This window comes from Triticum aestivum, chromosome 2D, assembly GCF_018294505.1.
Source record: "Triticum aestivum cultivar Chinese Spring chromosome 2D, IWGSC CS RefSeq v2.1, whole genome shotgun sequence".
In the NCBI taxonomy this organism is placed as follows: Eukaryota; Viridiplantae; Streptophyta; class Magnoliopsida; order Poales; family Poaceae; genus Triticum; species Triticum aestivum.
The window spans coordinates 29,343,556-29,355,581 of record NC_057799.1 but is presented as its reverse complement, the minus strand read 5'-3'; the positions used below and the strand labels follow the sequence as shown (position 1 = coordinate 29,355,581).

Genomic DNA, 12,026 nt, shown 5'->3' with positions numbered 1-12,026 from the left:
CAATTACATAGAAGGATCATAAAGCAATACTCAAAATTAAATCATACTAAAACTTTATTCTACTAGATCAAGATATCACCAATATGATCGAACTAAGAAAAACGGTAAAGATAGAAGTGTGATGGTGATACGATACCGGGGCACCTCCCCAAGCTTGGCAGTTGCCAAGGGGAGTGCCCAGTGGATAAAGAATTTCAAAAGAGAAGTAGTGCAAAAAGAATCAACTCATTTGAACCTATCATTTAGGAGTTGTGCTTGGTCAAAATTGGGTCAACAGAAAATTTTAAATGGATTTAAATGACTTAAATCAAAACCACGTTGATGGCATATTGTGGAAATACACCTCAACTTACGTACTGCTTTGGGCGTGCCTGGAGTCACTGACAGGTGGTGTCCAATTAGAGGGGGTGAGTGCGCCACGGCTCACAAACGACCGTTCATCGGCGTAGGGGACACGGCGTTCTCGGGGAGTGTCAGGCTAGAATGGTGCGATGACGGCAGTCACATCCGTACCTGTAGCTTCCCGGGAGGTGGATGAACGACGAGCAGATCTTCGTCTCCGGCGACGGCGTCCTACTCGTTGGAATCAGGTGATTCAGCATGGAATCAAGTGGATGGGCAAGGCATCCTCCCTTGAAGGGCTAGGGAAGCCTTTGGTGGAAGTGACTTGGGCTGGGGTGGAGCAAAGAGGGATGGCGGCGGTGGTGCTTGTGCGGCGGTGCTTAGCTTGATTCTAAGGAGCAGCCCTCCTAGTTGTGCCCTCGAGCTAGGGGATATGTGAGCGAGTGGGAGAAGTGGTGCGAGTGCAAGAGGGGACGGGCAGTGGCCTTTTTAGCCGTGGTTGGGTGGCATGGCTTGCCGTGCCGCCATGGGTGAGCTCGTAGCGAGCTGGCCCTGCGCCTGCCTCTGCCTGGACATGGGAGGGGCCGTGGGGGTACGTCGAAGGGGACGTTTGTGTTGCCGAGATAGACAAGATGGTGGCTCACGGATGGCGGAGTGTTGTGGTCATGGTCGATCGTGCTCACGGACGGGAGGGATGACGCTGAGGCTACGGGGAGGATTGTGCAATGCTTCCTTTTGCAGAGTGGCAAGCCGGTGACGGGCACTAGCGCCGGGGCTGGCTGGCAAGGGGCCGGATGACATGCAGAGCACGCCTTTGGCATGACAATCCCGTGGTCACTGAGGTACTGGGGGCTGGGTGTCTTTTTGTGGCTAGCACTGTGTCGGGTAGGCTAGGCATGTAGTATAGGTCATCTAGGTGGAAAGTAATTTGTTTCAAGTGAACCAAATCAAACGTGCAGGTCTAAAATTACTACTACCGATGAATTTTTTGTACCGTGCCAAGGATACATGGTGAGGCGCCATGAGTTGGTCTTTCGTGTGTGGTGCCTGGGTACTAGGATGAGTGTCTAGGCCAAAAAATTTCTTGTTTGGAAAAAGGTAAGAGGTAGTTGCTTTGTAAACCAAAAGTTGTGGCAAAAACTAGCTGTGGATGGTGTGCTCACTTGAGAAACTTTCCACAAGTGTTTGGGGGGCATTTCTAGGCGGGTTTAACTAACCTCTAGAATTTATGAGCATTGTTTGGAAATTTTTGGGATGGCAAAATATAGGTTGCTTCACAACCTATGTGCTTGAGGGTATATTCTTTTATGGAAAAAGAATATATTGAGAAAAAGTGTATGGATGAACTTGGGAAGAAATATTAGTGTTGGAGGCTTGGGTCCACTTGTGTAAAGAAAAGTAAATATGATCCCAATTTCTAAGTCCAAAGAGCCATTCAAGTGAAGATCCAAGGTAAACTCCAAATAAATCCAAGGTGTTCTCGGAGGAAAAGAAAAAGGGCCAAAATCCAGAGTCTTACAATCTTTGCCTTGGCGCTACTTTTCTTGATGGATGGTTTGGAATAGAGAATTTAATATACCGGTTTTCATCTTCCAAGTTTCACAAGCGTGACTGAAGAATAATTTCATCACATGTATATCTGGAAAAAAATGCAAAGATTCAAATAAAGTGACAAATGTCTCGCCGATTGGTCCCGGTGAGAAATGTATATCCATTACAATGAAGCATAAAATGTTAGTTTAAGAGTGTTTATCAAGAACGACAAATTACAGTAGAGAATCCTTATATTTCGGATAACTTCGCATAATCCAGGGCTCTCTTTCCTTCTAGTTTGTTTGAGAAATAAAGTCCTAAATACTCTTCTACTTTCACTGTCTTGTATAACATCTTCTCTTATGTAGTTTCCAAAATTGGTGAAATAATTCCATCATAGTTTGGGATTTGAAATGCTGATATGGATAGTCGCTCCTTGTGGGCATTGATGGTGACCCTGTGCTCAATGCTCTTGTACTTCCCATTTGTCATAATCTATAAATAATAAATAGATAGCATTTAACAAATATCAAGTTTCTTATCTATATCCTTGAAAAGAGTAGTTTCTCAGTCATATAAAATTGGAAGTAGTTTGGAACTACACATGACATTGTCTTAGGGAAATGTTCCATGTACACCATTCAACTATTGCTTTGCTAGAGTGTACCGGCCATCCCTAGAAAAAGCTGCCTTTGCTTGTAAGGACTTAATTATTTTGTCTTCTTCTATAAAGAACTTATATAAACAAATAGAGGAAGATAGCGGGAAAATTGTTGAACATTAGCAAGCTAATTTTAGTTTATTGCAACATAATCCTATTGAAAATCAACATTAACAAGCTCATTTTCATTTATTGCAACATAATCCTATTGACAACCAAAGAATAGGAACAATAGTAACCAAGTAACTTTTATAAAGAGAAAACAATGAGTCTTTCCAGTGACTAAGAATGAGCTTTCTCAGTTGAGTTTCCAAGATGTTGTGTGAGGGCTACAAAGGTGGCTCGATGACTCGCTTGTTTGGGTAGGTGGACCCTGTACTTATTCTGCCCTCAAACTCCCAAAATATTTAGAAAGAAAACTAAGCAAAAATCTTGCTTATTTTTTCTGAACCAACATATGACGTGGTAAAATTTATGATTTAATATGTGACACGCCCTCCGATTCATACTACTTGTCCCTCAAACAGATGTATCTTGACGTATTTCAATGTTAGATACATCCGTATGACCGACAAGTAATATGAATAAGAGGGAGTGCATCAACTGAGTAGTACTTTTACAAACCCAGGTATGAGAACTATTTAACATAAGAGTGTGTGTGTGAGCATACCTCAAGAAGATCGCCCACATTCACCAACAGTGCATCACAATGCGGTTTCACGGGAATCCATGCACCATGCCTTCTAATTTGTAAGCCTTCAACTAAATTAAGTTCTAATAGAATAGTTAGAAAAGCTCCATCGGAATGTGGTGACAAGCCTAGAACCTTTTCCGGGGTTGACGCGCATGGAGGATAGTAGTTCATCCTGAGAACTTGAGACATCAACATCTAGTGTTTTTGCAATGAAGATGGCAAGAGAATGCGTGAATTTCATCACCTCTGAAGAGTATTGTTCAATACAATTCCTGGGATCATAACAACAGTAATGTTTCTTTGTTAATGTTGGGTTTTGGTAGGTATTGAAATACTTTAGTCTTTATATGACTACTCCTTGCTTGTTTTTGTACCAGGTACAAATAACAAGCCTGGCAAAAAAACATTGCTTGTATAGTTCCCTGTTCGGCCCTTTGTTGGTCATTGCCATGAACCATAAAAAGTCGGTTCCTAGATATTTATGCTGAAATTTTACCCAGAAGACTTGATATCAATTTTATTTTTCCAGAAAACTTAATATTCATTAGTTCCTATGGCGGATTTTAGTAAAATATGCAACATCTAAATTTCATAAAGAACAATTCGTTGAATTAAACCAAATGGTCTTGTGAAAGAATATGCGGTGCCCCCATGTTTGGTTTTGGTAATTAATGACAATCTCTATGGACTAATGGTTGCCTTGAGTTATATTTGAAGGATTTGTCCATAGGCTTTTCTTGAAGTCCATGTGTTGGTTTCAAGGAGTTTATGTGGTGACCAAGGTGTTATTAAGGAATTATCCAAAGATTGGTCATGTGAGAGTAGAGCTTATTGCAAGCATGTCTTGAAGAAGAAGATTGTGTGATCATTCATGTTTACCTTCAAGACATCATCCAAATGAAGAGAGTTGGAAAGAGTCAAGGTTGATCAAGACTAAATCAAGAGTGAATCAAGTTGATCAACACACAAAGCGCACAAGATGTACCGAGAGGGATCAAGCGATCCCATGGTGTCGTAAGCATTGTCAATTACGCTTTGTGTACTAACCCATGATCTTCGTGAGAGTTCTTTGTGGGGTTAGGTTGCGGTGTGCAAGTTCAAGTGAAGCATCATGAAGAGATCAAATGCTTGAAGTTTGCCGTCCATTGTGGCGACAATGGACTTGTGAAGATGTTGCGGTGTGCAAGTTCAAGTGAAGCATCATGAAGAGATCAAATGCTTGAAGCTTGCCGTCCATTGTGGTGACAATGGACTTGTGAAGATGTGCGGAAGAGTGGCTCACCCATAGTGGAGTATGGGGGAGCAATCAACTAGTCTTCATCGAGCCAACACAACCAAGAAAGGTGGTCCAACTTGAGGGAGTCAAGATCGTCATCATCTAGCTCAAGTGGACCATGTGCAAGGCAAAGGTTTGCTCTTGATAGGTTTTCTATTTTACCGGTCTCATGATGGTAGTTGGGAGACCGGGTTATAGGATCGATTGTCGTACTATCAAGGGGGGCTCTCGATGAGTAGCTTGATCGTATCGTTCATAGAGAGCTCAAACCATTGCATCCTTGCATCATCTTTGTTGGTTCTTGTTTGGTTCTTCTCTTTGTGAGTTTTGGAGCTTATGGTCATCTTGATGACAAGCTCGAGTTCATCAAAAACGGAGTTCACTCGCATCTTCTATGATGTTTTCGATGTTGGAGGTTATGCCGGTTCTTCTCAGTTGGAGGTTTCACTCCTCTATTTGTTGGCATACCTCCCCTGCCTCTTCTTACTATAACCAGCCGTTGTTTTGATGCTACTCGTCTTCCTCTATCCAACAAGCTTGACTTTGCTCAATTCGGAGCTCATATGCAGAAGTTATGGCAGTTTTGGTTTCCTAGCGGTAGTACCGCGGCCAGAGCGGCAGTACCGCTTATCGCCCCAAGCGGTAGTACCGCTGTCCAAAGCGGTAGTACCGCCTATGGCCATAAGCGGTAGTACGGCTACGGTTCCGCGCTGGTACCGCCTCGATTTTGGGTCTTGCATTTTTCGTGTCGAGTTTTGCAGTAGTTGCACGGCAGTAAGGCACGACAGTTCCACCTATAAGCGGTAGTACCGCTCCGGTCGGGCGGTAGTACCGCTACTGCATTTTTGTCCCGTGTTCTGCTCCTCCAGCGGTAGTACCGCTGGGGTGCGCGGTAGTACCGCTTATAAGCGGTACTACCGCCCCAAGGTTCATGTTTGGTTGCTCCTTTTCCCTGCTTCTTCCGCCAGAGCGGTAGTACCGCTCGTGTGCGGGCTGAGCACATAACGGTTGGATTTTTCCCCTTCTATAAAAGGGGGTCTTCTTCCCCATTGAACCTTATCCTTTGAGCTCGTGTTCTTCCCCCATTGTTGACCTTCTTCGAGCTTGCTAACTCTCAACCCCTCCATGGATTCTTGCTAGTTTTTGAGGGAAAAGAGAGAGGAGATCTAGATCCACATTTCCACCAATCACTTTCTCCTCTATGTGAGGGGAACCCATTGGATCTAAATCTTGGAGTTCTTGGTGTTCTCCTTCTTGTTCTTCCTCTCATTTTCCTCCCTAGCATTAGTTGCTTCGGTGGGATTTGAGAGAGAAGGACTTGGGCACTCCGTGTGCCCTTGCCATTGCATTTGGTGCATCGGTTTGAGTTCTCCACGGTAATACGTGGAAGTTACAAGTTGAGAAGCTTATTACTCTTGGGTGCTTGGTGCCCTTGAGCTTGTTCCTCTTGGGTGCTTGGGCGCCCTAGTCGGTTGGTGGTGTAAAGCTTCGGGCAAGCGTCGGGGTCTCCAATTAGGTTGTGGAGATCGCCCCGAGCAATTTGACGGGTACCGGTGACCGCCCCCAAGGGTTGCCAAAGTGTACGGGTTCGGTGACCGCCCCCAAGGGTTGCCATTTGTACGGGTTCGGTTACCGCCCTCAAGGGTCCCTTAGTGGAATCACGGCATCTTGCATTGTGCGAGGGCGTGAGGAGATTACGGTGGCCCTAGTGGCTTCTTGGCGAGCATTGTGCCTTCACACCGCTCCAAACGGAGATTAGCATCCGCAAGGGTGTGAACTTCGGAATACATCGTCGTCTCCGCGTGCCTCGGTTATCTCTTACCCGAACCCCTTACTTATGCACTTTACTTTGTGATAGCCATATTGTTTCTTGTCATATATCTTGCTATCACTTAGTTGTTTATCTTGCTTAGCATAAGTTGTTGGTGCACATAGGTGAGCCTAGTTGTTGTAGGTTTTGTGCTTGTCAAATTAACCGCTAGGTTTATTCCGCATTTGTTCAAGCCTAAACCGTAATTATTTTAAAGTGTCTATTCACCCCCCCCCCCTCTAGGCGACATCCACGATCTTTCATCTTGGGATAGGTAGATGTCAATAAAGACAACAATCTTTTGTAGGTCATTGTGGTAAGGTCTGTTTGGTGAGGTTGGTGTCATATATATACCAATGCATAAACATAAAAAAAATATCATAGTAGTTTACTTTGAGAGATGTGTAACATTGAAACGGGATGAAATAATAAGGCCAACATAAATGAATAAATTTGCTCAATCTGATGGTTAGAATAGAAGGACGGCATTTTCCTTCTTATATCTAGATATCTCAAGCATACAAGTCTAACCTGAAAGTATGAGGTTGACTTGGCCAGTAACTCATATCGCGAGCTTGGGGTGGTTGGGTGAAGAGGGCAAACCTATCAGCCCATTCTAGCTTTTGATCATCAGAGACAACAAACACTTGTCCATACCCTTGAAGACCCCCTGGGTCCTGCGCATATGCATTCTGAACTTCGAGGGGGAGTTGAAAGAACTTTTGAATGTCCTCCTTTATACCCATTATGGCTTCATCCGGTATTCCATGATTTACAACCTGAAAACTCATTGGACAAACAATAATGCCTTATCAAATACAATTTGATGGACGGAGTGAGTGGATCTATCAATTGATATTTAGAGAAAAGTATAGTTTGTATCTTTCCAGATTTTGTCTTTGAACTCCAATACTAGATAATTTTGACCTTATACTTTTGAAAGATGACTAATTTGGTCTCTGACCACAATCCGGGCAGTATGACAATTGAAGTTGTGATTATTTCCCCCATGTGACGACCAAGTTGCACAAAAATATGATAAATTATGAAGAAGAAAAATACCAGGAAAATTATTCAAGGGAAGAAAGTAAAAAAAATTGGAAGTTGTGAATAAATTGAAATTTTTGAAAAATAACTAAATGAACTGACATTTTTAAAATAAATATTCTTGAAAAGTTACAAAAAATATTTGGAATATTATGTTGAAATAATAAATATAGAAAATGGAACCATAAGGAACCAATGATCAGGTTTTGACCAGTCTTCTTCCACGGGGTTGTATTTTTCTCTCTTACCTCTTCCTTCTCAGATTGTATTATTGAGATATTTAATCGAACACCTTGCATGCACTGCGCTCGCGCACATGCGCCACACCGCGGACGGGTGTTGGCCGACGCCCTGTGCGCCAGGAGGCTACTATACCTAGGCCAAAGGAAGTTGTATCTTGGGGCAGTGCAGCTCAGCATCAACATCTCCGTCGCGCTCTCCCCGATGTCGCTTGCAGCTCGCCAGGTGAGCAGCGCAGCTCGGTGTCGTCTCAGCTGCTGCGGTCCTCGATGATGGGGCGCTCAACATAAACAACCGGGCGATATGGCATTCACATGCACGCCGGCGCACCAACTTGTCCGCCACTATCCGCACCACGCCCACCACCGTCACCTTCAAGAGGTTGTACAGGAGCGCCGCTATCATGCCTAGCATGCATGTGGTGCTGCTTCGTCCCGCTGCTCCTGTGCACCAGATGGAGATGCCCGACGCGCTCTTGAGCTTCTCCTCGCGCGCCACCCCTGCACTGGGTTCCCTCGCACGCGCACCCAGGTCCCCGGATCACGTGCTCCCGGGCAGTGGAGAAGAGGAGATCGAGGACGAGCACGAGGCTTGTCTTCATCCTACGCGGTCACCCTGGTCGTCTCCTTGCGTTCATCCTCATAATGAAGCAGGGGCGGCCGTGGTCCGCGGTGTCCGGCGAGGTAGAATGGGGCGCGATGTCCAGCGAGGTGCAGGAAGGTCATGGTGGCCAGCAGTACTGGTGGCAGGCGAGGTAGGGCAGAGGCATCGTGGTTGGCTAGAGGGACTTGCGAGGGTTCGGCCATGAAGACGCATGCAGTGCATGCAAGGTGTTTGATGAAATGCCTCGCCTCAGTAAGCCAGTCAGAGAAGGAAGAAGAGAGGAGAGAAAAATACTGCCACATGGATGAAGACTGGTCAAAACCATGTTGAGTCAGCAGCGATACTGAGTCAGCCAAAACAAGGGACTGAACTTGTCTGGTTTCAAGAGTTAGAGATGCAAGTTTTCTGGTTTTAAAGTTAGGGGACTAAATATCTTCACCAAGAGTTGAGGGATTAAATATATACTTTCTTGAAAAGAAAAGCAAAAGCCGGGTGAACAAAATTATTTGTTTACTATGCCGTGCTTCTTCAACAATCACAACGATCCTAATCAACAAAAAAAAACCATCTCAAAGATCGAAGGTGAGCTACAGTGACATTATGTAGCAGTTTAATCCTTGAGTGACATACCTGAAAGAAGCCCCACTCCGCGCAGGCAAATCTGAGCTTGGCAGCCTCAGCTTCAGCTGACTCGGCCCTCAAGAGCTTGCTTAGGTCGATCACCGGAACTTCGTTGGACAGCTCGGGGAGAACGGCGTGCGCGTCGATGTCCGGCTGGACATACCGTCCGATCTTGTCGACCGTCAGCTCGCCGGCGGACGCCACCAGGGCCTGCACGCTCGTGACGGGAAGCGATGTACCCACCTTCGACCAGCTGTCCTCGCTGGCGCTACCACTGGCTGCCTCCGCCTCCATCGGTGTAGCTACCTAGCTCTCCACTACGGGTCTCGCTAATCAAGTTACGGCCATCGATCAGGCTATTATATAGCAGACTGTTAAGTTAACTGAAACGTAATGTCAACTCCTGCTAATGACGCTGGGGCGGACAGAAGGTGGGCATGTGATGATTCCATGCGCACATCACGGTGCGAACGGACGGTCTGGATAGAGGGTACTCTCTCCGTTTCATATTAGTGGACTGTGCTAACGTCCAACAGATCCGCACGAGTCTATCCCCGTCGGATCCACTTCTCCCGATACGAATGACATGTAGCCAAGCGTATAGTTACTCTCCTGTGCTAATTAGCTCTAATTGATTTAATTAAGTGTGCATGCATGTATGTGAGACAAAAATACTGATGTCAGCAAAGATTTCAACAAAATTTAAAATTCAAAATGTTTGTAGCTTGAACCGTTGCTCCGATCAAAGAACTGTTTGCACATAAAAGATTCGTCGCGGCGAGACCTTCGAAACTAGATCCAATGTTGATATGTTCCGGCGATTTTTTTCCGGGAAAACAGTTACCACGCGTCTGCTATGCAAGTTACCATGTCAGTTGTGCATAAGTTATCATGTTGTTTACAAAGGAATTATAGGGGCATAAAAAATAGTTCCTCAAACATTCGCTTCACATGCACATGCCTGAATGCATTAGGGGGGAAATGGATGTCATCTTAGATGCTTCCCAATTTTCAAACTAAAATATCTTTATAGCGTGAACTGTCTGTCCGATCGAAAAATCATTTTCACGATGAGATATAGTAAACTAGATCACGTGTTGATATGTTCTAATGATTTTTTCGGTGCAAATAGTTACCAGGCATGGGCTAAGTAAGCTATCAGCTCTGATGTATGTATATTATCATCCTCTTTATACGTGAGTTACCATGGTACATTGTCAACTTGTTTTTTCGGGACAAAAATTACCGCGTTGCTTGTGCGTGTGTTATCATGCACATGGTCCGTATATTACCACGTTATTTACACATAAGTTGTCGAGGGTATGTTTTCGAACAACTTCCTCCCCTCCCCCTTCCTCTGGTTCAAAGTTACAATGGTGTTTTGTACGTGAGTTATCAAGTTTACAACGTGGATATTACTGTGCTATTTACATGGAGTTTATCGGGAGGGAGCTATATTTTCAAACAACTTCCTCCCATCCCCCTACCCTCATGTCAAAATTATTATGGTGTTTGCGCATGAGTTATCATGTATACGATGCTTATAGTACCACGCTATTTACAACCCTCAGTTCAAAGTTACCATGATGTTTATGCCTAATTATCAACTCTGTTTTGCGTATGTTACCACCTATTTATATAGAATTTACCGTGGGTATGTTTTGAACTTTTTTTGCCCCAGTCTAAAATTACCATGGTGTTTGTGCATAAGTCAAGTGTGCGATTCGTATATTACCATACTATTTACATTGAAGTTATCAAGGTATGCTTTCAACAACTATCCCCCCCCCCCCCCCGCCTCCGAGATAAAAAGTTACCATGATGTTTATATACCTGAGTTATCAGGTCTATGATGCATATATTACCATTCTATTTCCAAAGAAGTTAACAGGGGTGTGGTTTCAACAACTATTTTTTCTCTGGGCCTAGGTTACCACGTGTCTATGCGTAATTTACCATGCCCGCATTGTGTATATTATCATGCTATTTAGGCAGAAGTACCATGTTGTTAATACTCGTGGGTTATCAGGTCAACGATGTGTATAGGTTATCAGATTCACCTTCATTTTGCCCGGGTCTACGATCATTTTGAAAAAAATACCTTACTAGAAAAAATTACCACGTTTACATAGGTTATCAGGTTTACGATGTGTATATTGATTTGAACTGGTTCATGTCAATCCTCAATACTTAAGAAAATTTCTTCTTCAACATCTTCACACAATCTTGTAAACCGCCGTGACATCATCTTCTAGGATCATGGTAAACCGCCGTGACGTCACCTGTCATTAACGAGCCTCCGACAATCGAGCGACAGCTCTGCCTTATATCCAAAATTTAGGCTCCTTGATTTTCGCGCCTGACGCTTATCTTTCTGCCCTTATAAATAGGGCCAGGGGTCTTTCCATTTTCCCCCCTTATCTCTTCACCTCGTCCTCTTCCTTGCGCTGCCCGACCTTTGGAGCTCAGCCGCCACCGTCGACCTTCGCTTCTGCCTCAACTCCGGCCGCTGCATCACCCTGAACGCACCAGAGAATCGCGGCGCCTCTCCGCTCTTCCATCAGCATCGGTAAGCCTTCTTTCCTTCCGCCATAGATCTGTCATTAGGGTTTCAGTGTTCATCGGTGTTCGTCGGTGTTCGTCGTTGTGCAATAGCTCTTTGATTCAAACATTGATATTTATCCTGTACGGTGATAGCCGTAGCCCTTCTTTTCCATCCATGCATCTTGTTTAAGTAGAAAATCCCATCTGAACCTTCATCAACTGCTTCGGTACCAATATTTAGGTCTGAATATATTTTCATTTTCTGACATGCGGTAGATCCAAAATTATAATGCCAACTCGTGAAACCTGTTTTTCCCTTCACTTATACATCTTTAATACCAGATTGGGCGGTTTAACTTCATATACAAAATGATGACCCAGTAGATACCATTAGTCCCCTGTTGAACCGCCAATGCTTTCATCATTGTATTGTTTCCATTGTCAGACTCCGGTTTACAAATAACCAATCCCGGTTTATCAATATGCTTGTATCCTTATACTGTTGTGTAGTTGTCCACTGTAAATCTTAAACCGGCAATAATCATGTTTTAGATTTCCATTGCCATGGCCAAGCAAGTCTATGAATGCAATTGGGCTCCCTCTCGAGTAACCGAAGAGCAGTTAAACAATCTTGTTAAAACAGGCGCTTTAGCTA

The 12,026-nt window shown here is 44.2% G+C and overlaps 1 pseudogene; it reads right to left on the bottom strand.

Moving 5' to 3' along the window:
• Positions 1 to 2,124: 2,124 nt before the first annotated feature.
• On the bottom strand, positions 2,125 to 9,121 carry LOC123048469 (S-norcoclaurine synthase 1-like; annotated as a pseudogene).
• Between the last annotated feature and the right edge of the window lie 2,905 nt (positions 9,122 to 12,026).